The sequence below is a fragment of the Anomaloglossus baeobatrachus genome, unplaced genomic scaffold (assembly GCF_048569485.1).
Source record: "Anomaloglossus baeobatrachus isolate aAnoBae1 unplaced genomic scaffold, aAnoBae1.hap1 Scaffold_691, whole genome shotgun sequence".
Classification (NCBI taxonomy): domain Eukaryota; kingdom Metazoa; phylum Chordata; class Amphibia; order Anura; family Aromobatidae; genus Anomaloglossus; species Anomaloglossus baeobatrachus.
The window spans coordinates 38,378-62,867 of record NW_027445065.1 but is presented as its reverse complement, the minus strand read 5'-3'; the positions used below and the strand labels follow the sequence as shown (position 1 = coordinate 62,867).

The 24,490-nt window shown below is 47.7% G+C and overlaps 1 long non-coding RNA gene across 1 annotated transcript; it reads right to left on the bottom strand.

Annotated features, from left to right (window-relative positions):
• Nucleotides 1-2,742: 2,742 nt before the first annotated feature.
• LOC142286653 (uncharacterized) lies at nt 2,743-23,483 on the bottom strand. The gene is made up of 4 exons (XR_012747740.1): nt 23,413-23,483; nt 22,552-22,608; nt 18,833-18,877; nt 2,743-3,027 (listed from the first exon to the last, which is right to left on the bottom strand). It is a non-coding gene; the product is annotated as an uncharacterized LOC142286653 (long non-coding RNA).
• Between the last annotated feature and the right edge of the window lie 1,007 nt (nt 23,484-24,490).

Sequence of the window (24,490 nt, the reverse complement as noted above, 5' to 3'; positions counted from 1 at the left end):
TCATAGCATCCCCCTCCACCCCACAATTCATTATATTGCCCTCATAGCATCGTCCCCCACCCCACAATTTATTATATGGTCCTGCTTGTGTCTTGTCTCCCTCACTCTGCAATTTATTATGAAGCTATCAGGGACTTATGATAAATTATGGGGGGAGAACATAGGACAAGGATTAAGCCTTTGTGCACACATTCAGGATTTGCTGAATAAAATTGTGCTCCCAATCCTATTGTGTCAACAGGAAGAACACTGCATAAAATACACGTTTTTACATGCGTTTTTGTTGCATATTTTCCCCCAGTCATTAGTGTGGGTGAAATACGCTGTCAGAATTGACATACTGCAGATCTGCAGGGAAAAAAATAAGCAACGTGTGCACGAGATTCAGGAATCTCACACCATTTACTTGTACTGGAAAACGCAGCGCATTTTCTGCTACAAAATCGCAATGTGTGCACACAGCCATAAAATTAATTGAGAGGAGAGTCCGAGAGACTGATTAGTTTATATTTATTTATTGAGCGGCAGAGATTGTAATCAATGGGGGGCACATTGCCGGCTTATCACTGTATATTGTGAATGGTGTGCGGCTAGTTGTATAATGTATAGTCTGGCACATGTCTATAGTCAGGGGTGCAGAGTGGGGGATTGTTTATTCAGGAGGTAAATGTATGTATACAATATATGTGACCTTGTTATTTTCAGGGCTGCAGTGATCAATGTGATAAGATGAGTCACGGCTGCAACATGGCGGCATGAAGGTCTGATCAGATGGAGAAGAAACAACCAAAAACTACTCAGATAAGCTGGCATGTGTAGAAGGATTCCACCAGTATAAATAGGAGGGGAGCTGATGTGAGGAGCATGCAGACCAGCACAGATTAACTCTTGCCTATCAATCAGTGCACAGCAGGTCTACACCCAAGTGTTTTCCTAGACAGCAGAGAAACCTTTAGAATCTGCAATCTGAATAGAGTCCAATACCGCCATGACAGTTGGTGAAGTTTGGGCACAACTCTGTGTGACACGGGAATGTGACAACCGGCTTTTCTTCCTGTGGTTTTCCACTGAACATTGAGAGAATTAGGAGGAGCAGCTCGCCGGCACGTGACTGTAAGTTCCCAAATCACATAGGAATGATTTGTCACATGATGACTGCTCATAGGAGTGTGGGGGTGGAGGCACCAAACCTAATTCTTGCCTTTGGCACCAGAAAACGTAGCTCCACCTCTGCAGTAGATCGGGGGATTTGTCCAACATCCATCTTGGCCGCCTCTCCTATAGAGAAGCAGGTCTGATGTCTCCTGGAGTCCAAAATCGGAGGCGCCTGACCAATATCTCCCAGATCATCTGCCCTCTTACACAGTAGACTGTCGGCTGAACCCGATGATATTGCCGTATTCGGGCAATGTGTATGGGGGTCCTGTTAGTGCCCACCTTGAAAAAGCAGAATAAGATGGTTAAGAGGCTAAGACTCACAAGCTCAGCCACGGACACACAATGTGAGGGATTTCAAAAAGATTATTAGTTTCAGGATCTGCAGAAATTATTCATATAAAGGTCAAAGAGGAATAGTGTTTTATTTGTATTAATGAGCTGCAGTACCCAGCATTGCCCGGGGTAGCAACTGAGTGTCTGTCTCTCTCTGTCTCTGTGTGTCTGTCTCTGTATCTATCTGTATGTCTGTCTCTCTGTTTGTCTCTATCTGTGTGTCTGTCTCTATCTGTGTGTCTGTCTCTCTCTGTCTCTGTGTGTCTGTCTGTCTCTGTCTCTATCTGTGTGTCTGTCTCTCTCTGTCTCTAACTGTGTGTCTGTCTCTCTCTGTCTCTGTGTGCCTGTCTGTCTCTCTGTCTCTATCTGTGCGTCTCTCTCTCTCTGTCTCTCTCTGTGTGTCTGTCTCTCTATCTCTGTCTGTCTGCCTGTCTCACTCTTTTTGTCTCTGTCTCTCTCTGTCTCTTTCCCTGACTGTCTCTATCTGTGTCTCTCTCTCTCTGTCTCTCTCTGTGTGTCTGTCTCTCTATCTCTGTCTGTCTGCCTGTCTCACTCTTTTTGTCTCTGTCTCTCTCTGTCTCTTTCCCTGACTGTCTCTATCTGTGTCTCTGTCTCTCTCACTGTCTGTTTCTCTCCCTGTCTTTCTCTGTCTGTCTCTGTTTCTGTTTGTCTGTCTCTGTCTCTCCCTGTCTGTCTCTCTGTCGGTCTTTGTCTCTCTGTATCTGTCTGTCTGTCTGTTTGGCTGTCTATATCTCTCTCTCTGTTTGTCTTTCTCTCTCTGTCTGTCTCTGTATGTCTCTGTCTGTCTCTGTCTCTGTATGTCTCTGTCTCTCTGTCTGTCTCTGTCTGTCTCTATCTCTCTGTCTGTCTGTCTGTCTGTCTGTCTGTCTATTTCTGTCTCTCTCTGACACTGTCTGTCTCTCTTTGTCTGTCTCTGTCTCTCTTTGACTGTCTCTGTCTCTCTCTATCTCTGTCTGTCCTTGTCTGTCTGTGTCTGTTTTTCCATCTCTGTCTCTCCCTGTCTGTCTGTGTCTCTCGCTGTCTCTGTCTCTTCCTGTCTGTCTCTGTCGCTGTCTGTCTGTCACACACACACATGTATATGCATATACACACATAAATATACACATATACACTCGGCTTTATATATTAGATTACATTTTCTTCTACTTGTTTTTTATGTATACCTCTATCACTTGTAACGTGCCATGGAATAAATGGCGCTATAATAATAATAATAAATAATAATAATAATAATAATAATTTTTGCTTTTATTTTCAGGTGCAGGAACAAAAACAAATAGACGTGGTGATATCTCAGAATATAACCGCTATACGTTGTGCTGAGTTTTCTTGTCCCCGGTGTTTATTATGGACATTCAGCACGTGGAATACATCGGTTGTCATCAGCTCGAGCAAATCCTTCTTCACAAAAACAGCCACGACGTAAGGACAGAAGGCAAGGCTGCGCAGGAGGGTTACAGCGCTCATCACAGGATCCCAGCGTAACCCGACTGTTCAGGACACAGAGACTAAGATCTGTAACATTTTAACATAAACATATCACTGTATCACATTAATCACATTCACCCTTACAGCCATACAGATCAAGAAAAGAAAAAATGTGCAAAATATTTACAAAATCAAACGAGATATTTTTTGTTACTAATCATTATTTCTCTATTTTTCACCATTTTACTTTCTTGTCTTGTTTCTTTACGTTGACAGTTTGGGAAGCGGAGTCAAGTACAGGCTGGGAATCAGAAACTTCAATTTACGTTTTTGGACAATACGGCCCGTGTACTGAAGAAATGTTGTTTTATGGAAAAAATGTCAAACTCTTTTTGTCTAAATTTATGGAAAAATTGGCCATAATTTCACACAAAACCCCAAAAGTGGTCCAAATAATATTGTTGGCACCTTTCCAAAATTGTGGGTAAACAGCTTTGTTTGAGGCATGTGATGCTCGTTCAGACTCCCCTCTGGCAAGTGTGAGAGAATACAATCCATTGTGCTCCTATAGCGTCTATCTGTCTCATAGCTAATGATGCCATAGGGTTCAGCTAGCACTGACGGGCGGGGAGGTTTCACATTTCTGTTCACGCTCCTTTTTGTTCCTTTTGGCTCATAAGTTGGAGCCAATTTTCCCTTTGCCTATGACGCTATATAAACTGGTGACATGTACTAATAAAGCAGAAACTTTCAGTACACCATAAAGCAAGTGTGCGCTGTATTGATTTCCCAAGCGCTTGTAAAACAAATCTTATTAATTTGGAGTTCCAGAGGCATAGCAGGAGTGTATTTCGCTCACATAAGTATCAGGTGTGGGCAATATTAAAATCACACCTAAAACCTGATAAAAAGGGGAGAAGTTGGCTCAATCTTTGCGTTGTGTGTCTGCGGGTGCCACACTAAGCATGAAGAACAGAAAAAGGAGAACTGTCTGAGGACAAGAGAACCAAAATTGTTAAAACATATAAATGATCTTAAGGTTACAAGTCCATCTCCAGAGATCTTCATGTTCCTTTGTCCATGGTGCTAACATGTAATCTCAACCCTATTTTAAAATGTGCAATTTTTATTAATATTCATTAAAATGTACCCACAAACGGACACACAAACATATAAATGAGAATGGATCACGTTATCCTTGTAAATAACCAAGGAGTTTTATACACACTCACTTTAGGAAAGGGAAGGGAAACTAATATAGCCCTATAAGGGTAGTGTATCCCTACCTAACAACGGAGGGTATGACACCATAAGTTACCGGGCGCCCCCGTTCCACGTCGGCTCTCCCTCTCCCTGACCCTGATATAGGGATGGGATGGAAAGCCCTATAGTGGTGCTTGCACAGTACAATATATATGAGTTCCCAAATGGTAATACTTCTTTGCTAGTTCTTTGTCCATGGTGCACAACAGAACCAAGAAGGGTACAACCCACAGCACTGTAGCTAATCTCCCTGGACATAAACAGTAGAGACAAATTGATGAAAGGTTGCAATGTTGGATAGTCCAGATGGTGGTTAAGCCCCACTCAAGGTCCAGAGTAGTTCAAGTGATCCAGCAGGCTCAGTAGCATCAGCTTCAGTCCAAACTATCATTGCACATCTGAATGAAATGAATCATTGTGGAGGAGACCCCGGAGGACCCCACTGCTGACACAGAGACATAAAGCCAGGCTGCAGTTTGCTAAAATGTACGTGAGCAACTAAAATCCTTCTGGGAAAATATCTTGTGGACAGATGAGACCAGGATAGAGCTTTATGGTAAAGCGAATCATTCTACTGTTTACCGAAAAAAGAATGAGGCCAACAAAGAAAAGAACACAGCACCTACAGTCACACATGATGGAGGTCAGAGATGTTTGGGGATGTTTTTTTGCCTCTGGCATTGGGGGTCCTGACTGTGTGTAAGACATCATAAAATCTGACTACTGCCAAAGCATTTTGTGTGGCAATGTAGTGCCAGTGTCAGAAAGCTGGGTATAGCCCTAGGTCGGGGGTCTTCCAGCAGGATAATGACCCCAAACACTTCAAGAAGCCCCAGAAATGGATGGAAACAAAGCGTTGGAGAGTTCTGAAGTGGCATCAATGAGTCCGGATTAGAGATGAGCGAGCCTCTAGAGGCTCGAGTTCGGTTCGGTTCGTCAAACGAAGGCCGCGTTCGAGTTCGGTTCGGCGAACCGTTCAACGAACCTCTCGAACCCCATAGGAAACAATGGGAGGCAATCACAAACACATAAAAACACATAGAAAACCCCTTCAAAGGTGTCCAAAAGGTGATAAACAACTCACAACATACCACAAACACATGGGAAAATGACAAGGACTTATACTCATGCGAAAACAAAAGAGCTGGATGAGGAAAAAGAGGAGGAGACACAGATATAGGCATGGCATGCCGTTCTAAAATCAGGTAAAACACAGCAAGGGGACTCCAAGCAGAGTCTCCATTTTTTCCTAAAATTGGGCCACACAGACACCCCTTCAGTGGCAGCACTTGTGCCCCAGTTGTACAATTCACAGCTAGATTTGCATCAAGCACATTCCAAATCCACAAGCATTTACTCTCCCCAGGATGACACAGGGGTAGTAAATTCCTTCTGGATCCATGACTTGTTCATTTTGATGAACGTCAGTCTGTCCTCATTGTCACTGGACAGACGCGTGCGCTTATCTGTCAGCACACACCCAGCAGCACTGAAGACACGTTCAGAGACAACGCTGGCAGCTGGACACGACAAAATCTCCAAGGCGTAAGTGGAGAGCTCTGGACATTTTTCAAGATTTGAAGCCCAAAATGAGCAAGGCTCCATTTGCAAAGTCATGGCATCGATGTTCATTTGGAGATACTCCTGTATCATCCTCTCCAGCCGTTGACTATGTGTCAGACTTGTTGTCTCTGGTGGCCTTACAAAGGACGGTCTAAAAAAAGTATGAAACGATTCAATAAAATTGCTGTTACCAGCACCAGATACGGTGCTACTGGTACGGGTAGACTGTTGAAGATGACGAGACCGTCCCATGTCTGTCAAGTTACAACTGGGAGATTCACTCCCTGCACCTGCACGGTTGTTTGGCGGAAAAGCCGAGCTAAGATCGAGTAACAGCTTCTGCTGATACTCCTGCATACGTGCGTCCCTTTCTATGGCTGGAATTATTTCACAAAATTTGGACTTGTACCGGGGATCTAATAGTGTGGCAAGCCAGTAGTCATCATCACTTCTAATACAGACAATCCGAGGGTCATGTTGTAGGTAGTGCAGCAAGAAGGCACTTACGTGTCTTGCGCAGCCATGCGGACTAAGTCCACGCTGTGTTTGTGGCGGCGAGCTAATAACCGTGCTTTCTTCCCCTGACATCTCCCCCCAACCTCGTTCAACCGAAATTTGACCAAGGTCTCCCTCATCCGCTGAGTCTTCCATGTCCATGGACAGTTCGTCCTCCATTTCTTCATGTTCTCCTGCACCTTCCTCAACACCTTCCATGCGCCCTTGTTAATCCCTCTCCCCCACCGTCCCATGCCTGCCGCCTTGGTGATGCTGACCGTCTAGACCTTGGTGATGTTGTTGTCCCTTGCGCATATGAATCCTCCTGTAGTTCCTCCCTTTCTTCTTGTCCCACCCCCTGACTCCGAATAGTGTTTAGCGTGTGCTCCAGCATGTAAATGACTGGAATCGTCATGCTGATAATGGCATTGTCAGCACTAAACATATTCGTCGCCATGTCAAAACTGTGCAGAAGAGTGCATAGGTCCTTGATCTGAGACCACTCCAGCAGCGTGATCTGCCCCACCTCTGCATCTCATTGGCCCAGGCTATACGTCATAACGTATTGCACCAGGGCTCGGTGGTGCTGCCACTGTCGCTGTAACATGTGGAGAGACGAATTCCAGCATGTTGGCACATCGCATTTCAGGCGATGAACCAGCAGGCCGAAAGACTTCTGGAGCAATGTAAGTCGGCGCTTGAACGGCGGAAGTGAGCAGAGAGTGACCGTGCCCTGTGCAGAAGCCCATCTTAGCCGGTATAGTGGGTTCAAAATTGCTGGACAACAAGGTTCAACATGTGAGCCATACAAGGCACTTGTGTCACCTTGCCCCGGTGTAGGGCCGCACCCAGGTTTGCAGCATTGTCGCACACGGCCTTACCAGGCTGCAGGTTGAGTGGAGACAACCGTTTACGAAACTCGCTCACAAGAGATGACCACAACTCCTCCGCTGTGTGACTCCAAGACAGCATAGTAAGGAGGTGTGCGGGATTCCTTGTGCGCAGTTACAATGTGGGTGGCCTGACCAGGCAGGCTTGGGGCGGTGGTGTTGGACCCAGATGAGATTGAGAAGGCAGGAGCAGTGGAGGAACTTCGACATACAGAGGATTGACGCACAAGTCTTGGGAACGGCAAGACTTGTTGAGCAGACCCTTCTCCATCTATCACCATAGTTACCCAGTGCCCAGTCAGCGACATGTAACGCCCCTGTCCATGCTTACTGGTCCAAGTATCGGTGGTGAAATGCACCCTGTCACACACAGAGTTTCTCAAGGAAGCGGTGATGTTGTGTGCGACATGCTGGTGTAGCGCAGGCACACCTTTCTTGGAGAAGTAGTGGTGACTGGGCATCTGGTACTGGAGCACTGCGATGGACATAAGGTCTCGAAAATCCTCTGTTTCCACCAGGCGGAAAGGTAGCATTTCGGTAGCCAAGAGCTTACAGAGGGATAAAGTCAACCTCTTAGCTTTGTCATGGGTCGCAGGAAATGGCCTTTTATTTGTCCATATCTGAGGGACAGAGATCTGGCTACTGTGTGGAGACGGTGTTGAGTAGGGTGTCCCTGGAAAACTGCAGGTCTGTGAGGAAAGTGCAGGCGGAGACATGATATTGCCTTCATCCAAAGTTGGTGCTCTCGATGTCTGAGAGAGCTCTACACCAGCACTTGTTTCCCCTTCCAAACCAATTGACGACCTGCTAAGCAAACTGCCTGTTGCCGTTAAAGTGGTGGAAGGTCTGCGTGGTAAAACAGGTGTGACAGCTGTCCCCATAGTCATAGAAGATGAAGAGCACGCAGAGGAACTTGAAGGAGCATACGGTGTTTGGCCCGCTCCGCTAGGCCGCATTGCAGCACGGTGAGCTTCCCACTGTTACTTATGCTTGTTATTCATGTGACGATTCATGGAAGAAGTTGTCAAACTGGTGAGGTTTTGGCCTCTACTTATAGATTGCCGACAAATTTTACAGATCACATGATTTGGGAGATCCTTTGCAAGGTCAAAAAAGGACCAGGCTAGGCCAGGCTTAGAGCCCATGCGACCTGCAGAGCCACCCCGACTTGTGCTTAGAGGTAGAGTTGTGGCTGAGGATGCAGTTGTTGACGTGCTTCCAGTACTCCAGCTCTGTCCAGGAAGACGCAAGGTAACTTCGTCATCAGTTGCATCCTCCTCCACCGCCTCTGGTGACCTCCTCGAGTGCCTGACTGTGGGTTGACAGTAAGTGGGATCTAGAAGTTCATCATCAAGCGTTGTGTTTGCACTCCCCTCGCCCTCAGACCGAGCCTCTTCTTGCCCTGACTGAATAGTTAAGTTGTCATCCCAATCTGGTATCTGCGTCTCATCGTCATCAGTATGTTCCTCATTGTCTCCACCAACAGGTTTGGGAATTAGGGTCTACATTATGCTCAGAAACTTGGTCATCAGGGCCTGAATCTGAGTCACAAAGCTTCTGGGCATCACTGCAGACCATTTCCTGGTCTGTACTCACTGTAGCTTGGAAGCAGACCTTTGATTCCCAGCCTTTAGTGTGACTGAACAGCTCTGCAGACTCAGCCATCTCTGTTCCACCATACTGTGCAGGGCAGGTGGAGACTTGAGAGCTGGGAGAAAGCAAGTGTGATTGGGATTAGAACTCAGAGGACTGTTGTTTTTTGGATGTTGAAGTTGAGGTGGAGGAGAGGTCACTTGTTAAACCACTTGAGATCCATTCAAGCATGTTCTTTTTTTGTGCATCATCTACCTTTGTTACAGTTGTTCGGTTCCGTAAAAAAGGGAGCACATCGGATTGTCCACGGAAAGTAGTAGACATCTTACTTTTGCTGGAAGATGGCCTATCTTCAGCAGATGTTAATGTAGCTTTCCCACCTTCCCCATGGACACAAACCTTTTTTCCTTTTCCAACACGCCTCTTCCCCTTTCCACCAGCATCTGTCATTTTGCCACTCATTTTGTTAGCGACAAGATTGTGCACTTAAAATGTGGTAGCAAAAATGGAGAGGTGGTGTAGATTGCAGCGGTGGTCTAGCTTTATTGACAGCTGAAGAAACAACACTGACTATCCCAGTCAATTTTAGTATGGCCCTAACAGTGGCAGCACAGTTTGCAATTAAAATAGAGTGGCAAAACTGGGCAGGTGGGTACAGTGCCCGGGTTCTGTGTGTACCAGGACAGGAAAGGAACACTAAGTTAGTATTCCAGACACTTTTAGGATGGCAAAAAAGTGTCAGCTCTTTGGGCAAATAAAATAGCGTGGCAAAAATGGGCAGATGGGTACAGTGCCCGGGTGCTGTGGTTAGCAGGACAGGAAAGGAAGCCTCACTTTCTATCCCTGCTAATGAAAAAATGCAGCAAGAAATTTCCGGAGCTGAGGTAGCCAGACGCTGTTATCTAAAGCCATACACAGCATTTGCACGGACCTGCCTAGTAGCTATGGCTATGAAAGCCTGTAAATCAGCCCTGAAAAGGGCTGAAATAACCAGCAGTCCCTAATCCCTACAGCGCTGTGTAGATTGCACTATGTCTATAGTGCATACAGCAGGAGTGGCGGCAGCAGGTGCGTGAGCAGTGACTGTCACCCACACGCAGAAGGCAGATAATGGCGGCGAAGTGGAAAATGGCTGTATTTTATAAGGCAAGGACATGTGACATGCACAGCCTATGACACATGCTCTTGCTTGTCTGGCAAAAATCCACTTAGCTGTGTGTGTGTCTGTGATTGGCTGACATGCTAGCCCGCCCCACTGTACACATGGTTAGGGGGGGGAAAAAAAATAATGGCGATCGGCATTCTCTCAGCACTCAGCAGCAGCACAGATCTAAACCGTGTCCCCCCTGCACACAATACGCTGCAATTTTGATAATAGCGTGAATCTCAGCGACTCACACTATTACAGTGAAAAGCCAGCTAGTAACTAGCTAGGCTTTTTGGTGATCGAACCTTTCTCGAAGATAACTCAAACTGTCGAGCTTTTAGCAAAAAGCTTGAGTTCGAGTTTGATCTCGAGCACCCCCTGAGGAAAGGATCGCTGAAACGCGCGTTGGGGCATAGCGGCATAGTTTGGAACATTCAAAGACCACTTTTGTAGGTATAATTTCCCTTGCAAATTAGTATATGGTTATAACATTTTGTTACATAGAATAATTATACCATATTCCTGTTCATATATAGCATACCATTCGGATATTTAAACTTTGCACTGTGCACTTTGTTATATATGATAAATAGATAGATATTTATTAAAAAGTGATCTCAGCACTAAGCACTTTATTTTCCTAGTAAAACCGCTGCTTTAATCTATGGGAATTTTTCCTGCCTTGTATTTATATGGATTTGTAATGAATATTTATTTTAATCATTGAATAAAAGTAATAATTTTAACATTATTTACATAATCATTTCCTTTATTTATTGAATCCTTACAGATTTTTATCTAAAGGTTTTTTGATATTTATTGATATTTAATGGTGATATTTTTACGGAAATTTTGATTATTATCATATGTATGTATATGTATGTGTACAGTATGTGTATGGTATGTACTGTATATATCATGTGTGTATGTGTATATGTGTATCATATGTATAAAGTATATGTGTGTATGTGTACAGTATGTGTATGGTATGTATGTATATATCATGTGTGTATGTGGACAGTATGTGTATTCTGTGTATACAGTAAGTGTGTATATATGTATACAGTATCTGTGTGTACAGTATGTGTATTGTGTCTATACAGTATATGTGTGTGTTCACAATGTTTGTGCATTGTATACTTGTGAGGTAAATCCGGAGAGATGACGATAAATCATGATATTCAAGTATGTCAGGAAGCCCTCTCCTGGTGTCAACCCCCCTTTCCTTCACACAACTGGTTTAGCAACAAACTCCATGGCCATGTCCTGTGATATGGAAATTAGGTGGCTTTAGGACAAAGGACACAGGATGACTCCCTGCCGTCACCCTGTAACAAGAGTTGTATCTCATTAGCAAGGCTATGGAACTAGCAGACAGAATGACTCCAGTAAAAAATGGTTCATATCTCGCAAGCCATATTTCCGATAAATATGGCAACCATAAAAATGGTGTCTCCGCATGTGGACGATGCCGGCACCCCCTTTTTATGGGAGCAGGACATTGGGAAATGCCCCAGGCGTGATATCAGCCAATGGGGAACTGGCAGACAGGTCATGAGTCCCCTCGTTCTGTAGCTAAATTCATAACTGTCACAATGAGAGCATTGGCGTCCGCCTACGACGCTCCCAGGCAAAGTTATGGCCAATATCCCCTTTGCTGGATAATTCTGATCCATGCAGGGGGAGTGGCAGTGCTCCCTGTGAGGTCACGAAGGTAGGAGGGGACCTGGATCTGCCCAGGTTGATAACCCTACTTCGGCCATTTTCCAGCGTTCTTCTCGCTGGGGGCACGTGTAGGAAACATCTGTGGGAGTTCCTGGAAACCTGGTCTACAGCGCCCCCCTGTGGCCAGACACACAAGGTAACTGATGTAATTGTATACCTGTTTATAACCCATGCTTTATCTGTAACTGTACTCTGACATAACTGTATATTCTGTAGATTCCCTATTGTATATATTGTAGTTTCTAGTGTGCTTTAGGCGATTAAATTATATAATTAATCTTGGGCTGTTCTGTTATCTCGATCTTGAATCCCACGTCTGTGTGTTCGGCTAATAGTTACCGTGAAGCGGTTGGTGGCAGCGAGTTGTGCCAAGGATTATTGTGGGGAGGCCAGTGAGATTCGGGAAGGTATTATATATTCCGCCCGCGGAGGTCGGGGGAATATATACCCTACTCTCACCGGGGACCCTTCAATAATCGGCATAAGTAGTATAGCGGCCTCCTTGCTTATTGTCGGGCAATTCCATAATTGGCCTGACTATAAGAGGGGCGCTAGAGAGCGCGTCACGTGCTCTGTCTGTCGGTCGGGAGGTATAAAGGAGGGGTGACCCCCACTTGTTACCCCCCGATTGTGACGTACTGGTAGCCAGCGCGGGGGATTTCTGAGTGACCCCCCCGGTGGTTTGTGACATATTGGTGGCATAGCGGTGGGATCGAGATAATAGTGTGTGTGAGTGTGAGACCCATACTCCCAGACACTAAAGACTGCCTGCAGCAGCTGTGGCTGCTGGGGTCTTCAGACTAGCTCAACACTAGAGTGTCAGAGTGCAGATACTGTAAGGTGTGTGGAGGCATCAGGTGTCAGTTCTGTGTCAGTGACCAAAAGTCTGCAAGAATGGCTGAGAGCACCAGGAGCAAAGCCAAAGGAATGGCCGATGCTCAGGCCAGAGACGATGAGGAGGTTGTCCACGAGTCCTCCAGGAGCTCGACGCCAGAAAACAGCTCTGCAGAGGACATTGCACAACCGGGCACTGCTGGACAAGATGAGGAGCAGCTCGCCCAAGGGTCCTCAACGAGCCAGACGCCAGCCCTCCGCTCTGCAATGGACAGTGAAGCACCAGGCTCCGCAGCGGGCCGCAGATCACCACGTGCCATTCCACCGAGCCTGGGAGGCTCGGATAGCCTTCTTCAAATGGCTATGGCCCTACGCCAGGCTGGAGACCGGGAGGGCTACAAGGAACTCATGGCCGAGCGTGAGCGGCAAGCAGCGCGTGAAGAGCGCCAGGCAGAGCGTAACTACCAGCTGCAGCTAGCTCAGCTCCGGCCCTCATCAGCCACCCGTGACCTTCCAGACACCAAACTTCCAAAGGTCCGTGTTGAGGACTTCCCAGTGCTGGAGAAGGATGGAGACTTGGACTCTTTCTTGACTGCTTTTGAACGGACTTGCTTGCAGCATCATCTGAACAAGGACCAGTGGGCCAAATACCTGACCCCCCGTTTAAGGGGTAAGGCCCTGGATGTCCTTGGGGACTTGCCTGCTGAGGCAGATCAGGGCTACGACACCATCAAGCGGGCCCTGATCCAACAGTACAACCTCACTCCAGAGTCCTACCGCAAGAAGTTCCGGAGCCTACAGAAGGGACCAAAGGACTCCTGGGCTGACCACCGGCGGGCACTTGCCCGAGCTGCCGACCACTGGACCCAAGGCCTGCAGCTTTCCACCGGACCGGAGATCCTGGACTTGTTCATCACGGAGCAACTCTTGTGGAACTGCCCTGAGGATCTCCGCCAGTTCATCCGAGACCAGAAGCCAAAGGGATCCACGGCTACAGCTGCCCTGGCAGATGACTACACCAACAATCGGGCTCCTGAAGCCAGGAGAGCAGCCACCAGCAGCACCTGGAGAGGGGGTAAGATGAACTCTGCGACTGCCCCACCTGCCCCTAGACTGCAGGGGGTGTCCCCCTCAACTCCCCTCTCCAGGCCCGTGGCAGAACCAAGACGGTGCCACCAGTGCAACCTACCTGGACACTTCAAGGCCATGTGCCCTCAGCGTCCCAAGGCCCCGGCTCCGTCCCCGTCCCAAGGGCCGCCCAAGGTGTATTGTGTGGGTGGGGGTGGTGGTAGGTCCCTGGACAGCTTCCAACCTGTCACCGTCGGCCGGTCTGTGACCATAGGACTGCGAGACAGCGCCTCGGAGGTGACTCTGGTGCGGCCTGAGATGGTGTCCCCCCAAGACTTGATCCCTGGAAAAACCCTCGCTGTCTCCGGGATTGGAGGCACTGACCCGGCGCTGCCTGTTGCTGACATTTATGTGGACTGGGGCGCAGGGCGAGGGGTGAGGGAGGTGGGGGTAACTGATCGGATCCCTGCAAACGTGCTACTTGGGACAGATTTGGGGCAGATAACCTCCCAGTTTGGGCCCCAACCAAGGGCTGAACCTTCAGCCCGTACTGACATGACTCCTAACAATGTTAATGTGTTATCTATGAATGATGTAAGGGAGGAGGGAGTGAACTCTGATATTTCTGCTTGCATAGACACCATAGACACACACTCAGCTGCAGCTGTGACAGGGGAGGGGGTCAGAGAAAGGTGTGACAATGCCTCTACAAGTAACCAGCCTGTGAGCTGGGATCTGTTGCCCTCTGCAGGGATAAGCAGAGAGCAGGGTGCTGCAGGGGGAGGACCAGTGTGTGGGGTGGGGGCTACCACAGCAAATGTGGGGTCCCCAGAGATTTCACAGCGGGGTTCTGTTGCTGCAGGGGGGGAACAGGCAGGTGAGATTGGGGCCGGTCCAGGAGCGGAAGTGCTCCCAGGTAAGATCTCGGTGCAGGGTTCCCCCACAACCGGGGTGTCAGGAAGCCAGGTAGGTCTGCCTGAGCCGGCGACTTGGTCAGGAACGGAGGAGGAGCAGGCACGACCCACGGTCGCAGCGGCTGTGGCCGCTGTCACCCGCAGTGGGAGTGCTGGAAGCCAAGGGGCCTCCCGGAGGTCCGATAGCTCTTCCCCTTCTGACCAAGTGGCAGCCGAGTCAGGTGGAGGCCAGGACACAGGTCCCGGGGTACTGACTGAAGATGTGACAGTCTCGTCGATTCTGGCCACATCTAGTCAGGAGTTTCAGGCAGCGTTAGAAGCTGACGACAGCCTGAAAGCTCTAAAGGAGCAGGCGGCACAGCCTCCCTCGGACTCGGACCCGGAGCGAGTGGTCTGGGACCAAGGACGGCTGTACCGGGCCACGGTCCAGCAGGGTTCACCGGAGGCGTGGCCCAGGGACCGACAGTTGGTGGTACCCTATCCGTTCCGGACGGAGTTGTTGCGGATCGCACATGAGATTCCGATGGCCGGACACCTAGGGATCGCTAAGACCAAGGCCAGGTTAAACCAGCATTTCTACTGGCCAAAAATGGGGGCCGATGTGGCTGCCTACTGCCGTTCGTGTGAAACCTGTCAGAGAGTGGGGAAGGCGGGGCCACGCCCCAAAGCCCCACTGGTATCTCTGCCCATCATCGATGAGCCTTTCAGGAGGGTGGCTGTGGATCTGGTCGGCCCGCTGGCCATCCCCAGCAGCTCCGGGAAACGCTTCATACTGACGGTAGTGGACTATGCCACCCGGTACCCAGAAGCAGTGGCCTTGTCGTCCATTCGGGCTGACAAGGTGGCCACCGCATTGCTGGAGATTTTCTCCCGAGTGGGTTTTCCGCAGGAAATGCTCACCGACCGGGGGACCCAATTCATGTCCCAGCTGATGGAGGCCCTCTGTAAGCAAGTCCAGGTGCGACATCTGGTGGCCAGCCCGTACCATCCACAGACTAATGGCCTGTGCGAGCGGTGCAATGGCACCTTAAAGCAGATGCTTAAGATGTTGGTCGACTCCCATGGGCGTGACTGGGAGCGGTATCTCCCACACCTGTTATTTGCTTACCGGGAGGTTCCACAGGCCTCAACAGGATTCTCACCGTTTGAGCTCCTGTACGGGCGACGTGTGCGGGGCCCCCTGGCTCTGGTGAAAGAGGCTTGGGAAGGGGATTTGGCCACCCCTGGAGTGTCGGTTATCGAGTATGTCATGCGCTTCCGGGACAAAATGCAGGCCTTGACGCAACTGGTACACGACAATATGGCTCAAGCCCAGGCCGATCAGAAGCGTTGGTACGACCAGAACGCTTGTGAGAGGACCTACCAAGTGGGTCAAAAGGTGTGGGTACTGGTCCCCGTACCACAGGACCAGCTTCAGGCAGCCTGGGAAGGCCCATACCTCGTGTACCAGCAGCTCAACCCTGTGACGTACCTGGTCACCCTGGACCCTGCCCGTGGAAGGCGGAAGCCCTTCCATGTGAACATGATGAAGGCACATCATGAGCGGGAGGCGTGTGCGCTCCCCGTGTGCAACCTGCCCGAGGAGGGAGAAGCGGAAACCCTCTTGGATATGCTAGCCCAGGTTAGGGCAGGCGGATCCATTGAGGATGTGGAGGTTGGCCACCAGCTCTTGGAAGACCAGCTGTGGGCCACCCTCCTCCCCTTCCGGGGGTTGTTTACCAACCAGCCCGGAAGGACTGACTTGGCTGTCCATCACGTGGACACTGGGGATCATCCCCCGATCCGGCGTTCAGCATATCGGGTCTCCCTGGAGGTGCAGCAACACATGCGCCAGGAGATTGACGAGATGCTGAAGCTGGGGGTGATCCAGGCATCCAACAGCGCTTGGGCCTCGCCTGTAGTCCTCGTCCCTAAGAAGGACCGAACCACTCGGTTCTGCGTGGACTACAGGGGGCTCAATGCGGTCACGGTCGCCGATGCGTACCCAATGCCACGCATCGATGACCTGCTCGATCAGTTGGCCGGGGCTCAGTACCTGACCATCATGGATCTGAGCCGGGGATATTGGCAGATCCCCCTGACTCGCAAGGCCAGGGAACGCTCTGCCTTTATTACCCCATTTGGACTGTACGAGTCCACGGTGATGCCATTCGGGATGAGGAATGCCCCTGCCACTTTCCAGCGGATGGTCAACACCCTGCTCAAGGGACTTGAAGGGTACGCGGCCGCGTACCTGGATGACATTGCCGTCTTCAGTCCCACCTGGGAGGACCACCTAGAGCATCTAGCACAGGTGCTCAGGCGGATCCACCGGGCAGGTTTGACCATCAAGCCGGGAAAGTGTCAGCTGGCCATGAGCGAGGTCCAGTACCTCGGTCACCGGGTAGGTGGGGGAACGCTGAAGCCCGAGCCTGAGAAAGTGGAGGCCATCGCATCCTGGCCCACCCCCAGGACCAAGAAGCAGGTGATGTCCTTCTTGGGGACCGCTGGGTACTATAGGAGGTTTGTTCCATGCTATAGTAGCCTGGCAAAGCCCTTGACGGACCTCACCAAGAAGAAGCTGCCCTCTGCAGTCGATTGGACAATGGACTGCGAGACAGCCTTCCGGGCCCTAAAGGACGCCCTGTCCAGCCCGCCCGTGCTACAGGCAGCCGACTTCACGCGGCCGTTTGTAGTACAGACCGACGCCAGTGACTTCGGCCTCGGTGCGGTGCTCAGCCAGGTGGACTCTGCGAGCCAAGAGCACCCAGTCTTGTACCTGAGCAGGAAGCTGTTACCAAGGGAAGTTGCCTATTGCACGATGGAGAAGGAGTGCCTGGCCATAGTGTGGGCCCTGCAGCGTCTGCAACCCTATCTATACGGGCGCCACTTCATCGTGGAGACGGACCACAATCCCCTCAGCTGGTTGCACACCGTCTCTGGGACGAATGGGCGATTGTTGCGATGGAGCCTTGCGCTCCAGCAATACAACTTCACCATTCGCCACAAAAGGGGCCGTGACCACGGTAACGCAGACGGGCTGTCCCGACAAGGAGAGGTCGCGGACGGGCGCACGGGGGAACACCGGAGTGTGCTGCCCCCTAGCGCCCTCAAAAGGGGGGAGGTGTGAGGTAAATCCGGAGAGATGACGATAAATCATGATATTCAAGTATGTCAGGAAGCCCTCTCCTGGTGTCAACCCCCCTTTCCTTCACACAACTGGTTTAGCAACAAACTCCATGGCCATGTCCTGTGATATGGAAATTAGGTGGCTTTAGGACAAAGGACACAGGATGACTCCCTGCCGTCACCCTGTAACAAGAGTTGTATCTCATTAGCAAGGCTATGGAACTAGCAGACAGAACGACTCCAGTAAAAAATGGTTCATATCTCGCAAGCCATATTTCCGATAAATATGGCAACCATAAAAATGGTGTCTCCGCATGTGGACGATGCCGGCACCCCCTTTTTATGGGAGCAGGACATTGGGAAATGCCCCAGGCGTGATATCAGCCAATGGGGAACTGGCAGACAGGTCATGAGTCCCCTCGTTCTGTAGCTAAATTCATAACTGTCACAATGAGAGCATTGGCGTCCGCCTACGACGCTCCCAGGCAAAGTTATGGCCAATATCCCCTTTGCTGGATAATTCTGATCCATGCAGGGGGAGTGGCAGTGCTCCCTGTGAGGTCACGAAGGTAGGAGGGGACCTGGATCTGCCCAGGTTGATAACCCTACTTCGGCCATTTTCCAGCGTTCTTCTCGCTGGGGGCACGTGTAGGAAACATCTGTGGGAGTTCCTGGAAACCTGGTCTACAGCGCCCCCCTGTGGCCAGACACACAAGGTAACTGATGTAATTGCATACCTGTTTATAACCCATGCTTTATCTGTAACTGTACTCTGACATAACTGTATATTCTGTAGATTCCCTATTGTATATATTGTAGTTTCTAGTGTGCTTTAGGCGATTAAATTATATAATTAATCTTGGGCTGTTCTGTTATCTCGATCTTGAATCCCACGTCTGTGTGTTCGGCTAATAGTTACCGTGAAGCGGTTGGTGGCAGCGAGTTGTGCCAAGGATTATTGTGGGGAGGCCAGTGAGATTCGGGAAGGTATTATATATTCCGCCCGCGGAGGTCGGGGGAATATATACCCTACTCTCACCGGGGACCCTTCAATAATCGGCATAAGTAGTATAGCGGCCTCCTTGCTTATTGTCGGGCAATTCCATAATTGGCCTGACTATAAGAGGGGCGCTAGAGAGCGCGTCACGTGCTCTGTCTGTCGGTCGGGAGGTATAAAGGAGGGGTGACCCCCACTTGTTACCCCCCGATTGTGACGTACTGGTAGCCAGCGCGGGGGATTTCTGAGTGACCCCCCCGGTGGTTTGTGACAATACTCAAGAAATCTTTCTTACTTGGAAGCCTCCAATGTCTTGGTCTCTCATTTAGACACTGCACAACTGTGGACACAAAATTAGGATTAGAAGAGGTTAGAGCCGTTTCCCTGCCAGTATGTATCACATATCATTTATACCAGGCTGCGGAAATAACCTTTATCTCCATTTCTCATCATTTCTCATATGTTTTGGGTCATAAAAATGAAAACAGTGTAATTAGTGGTTATTACTAAGATGTAATTTCCATGATATCAAGAGACAATTCAGGTAAATCACGGCTGGCCCCGGCTCTGAGTCACTGCGTCTCCTTTATATGTCTCCATCACACAGTATATACATATTTACACTATGGAAAACAGTATCCTCAAAAGTAAATAGTAAATATATATTACAGCAGTAGTAATTTCCCCTAATTGGCCCCTTCAGTAATTATGTCTCCCTCTTGTCACCATAAAGCAACTATCCATGTTCCTAATTCTGGGACTCGTATAGTAATTATGTCACTCATCCTGGCCCCTTCCTGTAATAAAGTCCCCCATCATGTGACAATTTACTCTGTCCTGGCCACCTTCTGTAATAATGTCCCCATCCTGTAATAATGTCCCCATCCTGTAATAATGTCCCCCATCCTGTAATAATGTCCCCATCCTGTAATAATGTCCCCATCCTGTAATAATGTCCCCCATCCTGTAATAATGTCCCCCATCCTGTAATAATGTCCCCATCCTGTAATAATGTCCCCCATCCTGTAATAATGTCCCCATCCTGTAATAATGTCCCCCATCCTGTAATAATGTCCTCCATCCTGTAATAATGTCCCCCATCCTGTAATAATGTTCCCATCCTGTAATAATGTCCCCATCCTGTAATAATGTCCCCCATCCTGTAATAATGTCCCCATCCTGTAATAATGTCCCCCATCCTGTAATAATGTCCCCATCCTGTAATAATGTCCCCATCCTGTAATAATGTCCCCCATCCTGTAATAATGTCCTCCATCCTGTAATAATGTCCCCCATCCTGTAATAATATCCCTATCCTGTAATAATGTCCTCCATCCTGTAATAATGTCCCCCATCCTGTATAATGTCCTCCATCCTGTAATAATGTCCTCCATCCTGTAATAATGTCCCCCATCCTGTAATAATGTCCCCATCCTGTAATAATGTCCCCCATCCTGTAATAATGTCCCCATCCTGTAATAATGTCCCCCATCCTGTAATAATGTCCCCATCCTGTAATAATGTCCCCATCCTGTAATAATGTCCCCCATCCTGTAATAATATCCTCTATCCTGTAATAATGTCCCCATCCTGTAATAATGTCCCCATCCTGTAATAATGTCCCCCATCCTGTAATAATATCCTCTATCCTGTAATAATGTCCCCACCCTGTAATAATGTCCTCCATCCTGTAATAATGTCCCCATCCTGTAATAATGTCCCCATCCTGTAATAATGTCCCCCATCCTGTAATAATGTCCCCATCCTGTAATAATGTCCCGCATCCTGTAATAATGTCCCCATCCTGTAATAATGTCCCCCATCCTGTAATAATGTCCCCCATCCTGTAATAATGTCCTGCATCCTATAATAATGTCCCCATCCTGTAATAATGTCCCCATTCTGTAATAATGTCCTCCATCCTGTAATAATGTCCCCATCCAGTAATAATGTCCCCATCCTGTAATAATATCCTCTATCCTGTAATAATGTCCCCATCCTGTAATAATGTCCCCATCCAGTAATAATGTCCCCATCCTGTAATAATGTCCCCCATCCTGTAATAATGTCCCCCATCCTGTAATAATGTCCACATCCTGTAATAATGTCCCCATTCTGTAATAATGTCCTCCATTCTGTAATAATGTCCCCATCCAGTAATAATGTCCCCATCCTGTAATAATGTCCCCCATCCTGTACTAATGTCCCCCATCCTGTACTAATGTCCTCCATCCTGTAATAATATCCTCTATCCTGTAATAATGTCCCCATCCTGTAATAATGTCCCTATCCTGTAATAATGTCCCTCATCCTGTAATAATGTCTCCATCCTGTAATAATGTCCCCCATCCTGTAATAATGTCCCCCATCCTGTAATAATGTCCTCCATCCTATAATAATATCCCCATCCTGTAATAATGTCCTCATCCTGTAATAATGTCCTCCATCCTGTAATAATGTCCCCATCCTGTAATAATGTCCCCCATCCTGTAATAATATCCTCTATCCTGTAATAATGTCCCCATCCTGTAATAATGTCCCCATCCAGTAATAATGTCCCCATCCTGTAATAATGTCCCCATCCTGTAATAATATCCTCTATCCTGTAATAATGTCCCCATCCTGTAATAATGTCCCCATCCTGTAATAATGTCCCCCATCCTGTAATAATGTCCCCCATCCTGTAATAATGTCCTCCATCCTATAATAATGTCCCCATCCTGTAATAATGTCCCCATTCTGTAATAATGTCCTCCATCCTGTAATAATGTCCCCATCCAGTAATAATGTCCCCATCCTGTAATAATGTCCCCCATCCTGTAATAATGTCCCCACCCTGTAAGAATGTCTCCATCCTGTAATAATGTCCCCCATCCTGTAATAATGTCCCCATCCTGTAATAATGTCCCCCATCCTGTCATAATGTCCCCCATCCTGTAATAATGTCCCCATCCTGTAATAATGTCTTCCATCCTGTAATAATGTCCCCCATCCTGACGTCTTTATGCAGTAACATCCCCCATCCTGGTGTTCATAATGTTATCTATCCTGGCCCCCATATAATCCTTCATCTTGGTCCTCATATTTCCTCCATTCTTGTTCCCATATAATCCCCATCTTGGTCCCCGTATAATCCCTCATCTTGGTCCCATTATGTCATCCTGGTCCTCTTCCGTCCTCCATCCTGGCTCCCAATATAATCCCCCATCTTGGACCTCATATGTCCTCTATCCTGGTCCACATATCATCCCTCATCCTGATCACTATATGTCTTTCACCCTGTCCTGGTATCCTGGTCTTCATATTTCCTCCATCCCAGTTCCCATATAATTACCCATACTGGTCCTCGTTTAATCCCCTATCTTGGTTCTTATACGTCATATATCTCCTGATTTCCATATTATCCCTAATCCTGGTCCACATATATTCTCATATATGGACATATATTATGTCCTCCATGATAGTCCTCATATAGTCTCCCATCCTAGTCCCCATCCTGGACCTCACATGCCCTCCATCCTGATATCCATATAATCCCTCATCTTGGACCTCATATGTCCTCTATCCTAGTCCACATATAGTCCCCCATTCTGATCACCATATGTTCTCCATCCTGGTCCACATATATTCTCCCATCCTGGTCCCCATGTAATCCCTTATCCTGGTCCCCAGATGTCATCCATCCTGATCCCCATATAATCCCCCATCCTGGTTCCAATATGTCATTCATGCTGGTCCTCTTATGTCCTCCATTCTGGTCCCCATACAATCCCCCATCTTGGTCCCCATATGTCATCCATCCTGACCCCTACATAATCCCCAATTCCGGCCCCCAGAATGCTGCTCCTCCCTCGTCTGGGGAATCGGATGTTTAACAATTGGTTCCCCTGAACCAGAGAGAACTGTCTGAATCCCCCCCTGTGTACATCTGTCCCTGCAGGAAGCTTCTGATCCCAACATCATCTGCTAACCTAAGTAATAACTAGAAGATACAAATGTATTAATGCTCCATACCGGGGATCATCACCAGAAAAAGGGTCAGCAGAGCCATGTCCAAGTAGATTGTAGAGTCTGGAAAACATAAAGTACATGCACTGTATTTCTATATGTATAAGCTCAATGCCAGTCTGCAGCTGCAAAGCAAATAAAGTTCTAGGATGCATAAAGGTATAAATATAATATAAAAGTGTAAGCCATCATATTGCAGTCCAGGACAGCTGGAGCCCGACAGAGAAAGATATAGTCTGCAGTCATATTCTGTCTATACCCTAGGATATCCTTGATCTCCAGATTACGCCTGAGTGTCCCATGCCTTAATGTTCTAATTTGATACCCTCCAAGGAAATGAAGTGGCAGGAGTGTGATGAAAACACAGACAGAGGAAACCAAAACTCAGACACACTGCAAACTCACAGGAACAAACAATAAAAGACAGAAAAGCAAGAGCAGGAAGGCAGCAATGAAAAAGACAACAAGCGTTAACACCACAACCACTCACAGCAATAATCCACAACAACCACCAGTAAGTCTGGATCACAACACCTCACCAGACCAGTATAGGTAAACTATAGGGTTATAGAGTTATTGGTTAAAGAAGCAGGGTATAAAAACAAAGTGGCACACTTATTCTTGTCCTCTCTCTGATATTGCAGATCAACCTGTAATCATTTGCAATAAATGGCATGGCCCATGTACAAAGTGCTGTTGTATCTCCAAAAGAAGCGAGCTCTGGTGGCTCTTATTCCTTTTCTTATATAAAGAAGCGATTGCCGACAGTTCAGGAGAGACAGATACAGGTCAACAAACAGATTTATATCTAAAACTCGTTACTTTGATAATCTTAATCAAGGATAAATTAAATAAGTAGTAACTGACCGGTGAGACCTCAGTAGTCAGTGATGGCTCAAGCAAGCGTCCAGGAGTCAGTGTGATGCGCTGTGCTCCCTGAGATGTAATTTATAGAAGAGCGATTCCAAGGGATACAATAGACTGCACAACGTCGGCCAATAACTGGAACATAACAGAATAGTCTTCTATGTCCTTATATAACTTTGGCAACAAGGTGCTACAGTCATCTAGCACAGAGTACACTGGTTCTCTTTGTCTCTCCTTGGTTTGCTCTGTATCTGTGTAATAGCCAATATCTGCTACGCACAGGATCACACTTATGCACACGTGATCTTGACTTTTGTCTTAGCCAATATCTTACTTTTGTATCTAAAAAGGAGACAGTTGCACTCTGTAGTGCTAAGAACAATGAATATGGGAATATAGACATGCATTACTGCTATGAAAAACATGTATAAATTGAGATACTTGGCACCAAAAAATGGCCAATTCTATTTGAGCTCAACAACCAATAGCAAGGTGACCTCTTTTGTTGGGCCCCTATCAAATTATTGCCTCTCTCTGGGTTAAAAAACCTACAATTTATGGGAGGACAGGAACATGCAAATGGAGAATTAAAATCCCCTGAGACTGAAAAGCAAGAGCTCAATCAGAAGGCACGACCCTGTAATCTAAGAAAAAGACTGATGGCACATCCTACCGTTCTAATGTGAACAGGTGCAAACTGAGTATGAAACATAGTAACAAAAAGGAGACAGTTGCACTCGTTAGTGCTCAGATATGTAGAGCAATGAATATGGGAATAAAGACATGCATTACTGCTATGGAAAACATGTAAAAATTGAGATACTTAGCCACAAAAATGACCAGGTTTATGTGAGCCCAACAGCCAGCAGCAAGGCGACCTCTCTTTGTTGAGTCCCTATCATTTCTTAACTTCCAGACATTCCAATCAGAGGATTATATACCAAAAACCATGAACTAAATGAAACCTCCACAGTTTAAAAGAGATTCATGCGAGGAGAGTAGTTGAAATATTAATTTATTAATAAATAAATTAAAAATATATTAATTAGTAAAAAAAAAGAACAAACTCCTATGAAGC